This window comes from Triticum dicoccoides, chromosome 2A (assembly GCF_002162155.2).
Source record: "Triticum dicoccoides isolate Atlit2015 ecotype Zavitan chromosome 2A, WEW_v2.0, whole genome shotgun sequence".
NCBI lineage: Eukaryota > Viridiplantae > Streptophyta > Magnoliopsida > Poales > Poaceae > Triticum > Triticum dicoccoides.
In genome coordinates, this window is record NC_041382.1 from 20,086,526 (window position 1) to 20,088,630 (window position 2,105).

Genomic DNA, 2,105 nt, shown 5'->3' on the forward strand with positions numbered 1-2,105 from the left:
CGGGGCGACGGCGTGGGGCGACGACGGGCTCGGGGCGGCGACGACGACGACGAACAGCCTGGGGGCGTCGGGGCGAATGAGAGGCGGTTGGCCAAAATTTCACAAGTGTTGGCTTATATAGCCAGAGCAATGGTCCCGGTTCGTGCTACGACCCGGGACTAATGCTCCCTTTAGTCCCGGTTGGTGCGATGAACCGGGACCAAAGGCCAATTTTCAACAGCTGAAAGGGCGGGAAGCGAAGGCCATTGGTCCTGGTTGGTGGCACCAACCGGGACTAAAGGGGGCATTGGTCACGGTTCGTGGCTGGTGCCACCAACCGGGACCAATGGCCTTGTGCTGCCCCGCGCCCAAAAGTTTAGTCCCACATCGCTAGCTGAAGGGCGCCGGCACTAGTTTATAAGCGCTGGTGTGCCTCCTCATTCGAGCTCCTCTCTAATGCAGGCTTTCGGGCCTAAACTTGCTACTTCCTGTGGGCCTATTGGGCCTTCTGCGGGCCTGAATCCTGGCCCATGTAGGGTTTCTAGTCGTATTCAGGCCGTGGAGGCCCAGTAGGAGGCATTTTTTTTCTATTTATTTTTTATTTATACTTACAACTAAATACTTATAGTTTTTTAGTGATTTCTTTTTGATTTTAGGTCACAAGAATTATAAACTTTCTGTTAGTGCCATTAGTTTTAAATTTTGAATAGTTTAAATTTGAATTTTTAAAAATTTGTGTGAATCACTAGTTTATGAATAACTTTACTATATAAATAGAATTTTCTTCTTCTTTGCTATTTATTTTTTATTTATACTTACAATTAAAAGTTGAAAGTTGGGATGGGATCATAATTTCACCCACATAGCATGTGCATGTACAAAACGGACAATGGTAGCATGTTCGTCTGTTACAAATTTGGCATGGTATCATCATAATAGTTGCGGGAGAAAGTCTTCACTTTTTCTTCGCTTGTGTCATTTGCTTATTGCGCCGTAACCATGGATAATCTTCATTGTTTATTAGGATGCTTGGGTCAGCCTTGACATTGAAGGGAGGAATTTCATGAAACTTTTCATAATCTTCAGACATGTCTATCTTGCCGTCCACTCCCAGGATGTCCCTTTTTCCTGAAAGAACTATGTGGCGCTTTGGCTCATCGTATGATGTATTCGCTTCCTTATCTTTTCTTTTTCTCGGTTTGGTAGACATGTCCTTCACATAGATAACCTGTGCCACATCATTGGCTAGGACGAACGGTTCGTCAGTGTACCCAAGATTTTTCAGATCCACTATTGTCATTCCGTACTGTGGGTCTACCTGTACCCCGCCGCCTAACAGATTGACCCATTTGCACTTAAACAAAGGGACCTTAAAATCAGGTCCGTAGTCAAGTTCCCATATGTCCACTATGTAACCATAATATGTGTCCTTTCCGCTCTTGGTTGCTGCATCAAAGCGGACACCGCTGTTTTGGTTGGTGCTCTTTTGATCTTGGGCGATCGTGTAAAATGTATTCCCATTTATCTCGTATCCTTTGTAAGTCAATACAGTCAAAGATGGTCCCCTTGACAACAAGTACAACTCATCACAAACAGTGTTGTCACCTCTGAGACGTGTTTCCAACCAACTGCTGAAAGTCCTGATATGTTCACATGTAATCCAATCGTCGCACTGCTCCGGGTGTTTGGAGCGCAGACTGTTCTTGTGTTCATCGACATACGGGGTCACCAAGGTAGAGTTTTGTAGAACTGTGTAGTGTGCTTGAGACCAAGAATATCCGTCCCTGCATATTATTGAGTCTCTTCCAAGAGTGCCTTTTCCAGTCAGTCTCCCCTCATACCGCGATTTAGGGAGACCTATCTTGTTAAGGCCAGGAATGAAGTCAACACAAAACCCAATAACATCCTCTGTTTGATGGCCCATGGAGATGCTTCCTTCTAGCCTAGCGCGGTTACGGACATATTTCTTTAGGACTCCTATGAACCTCTCAAAGGGGAACATATTGTGTAGAAATACGGGCCCCAGGATGACAACCTCGTCGACTAGATGAACTAGGACGTGCATCATGATATTGAAGAAGGATGGTGGGAACACCAGCTCGAAACTGACAAGACATTGCGCCACA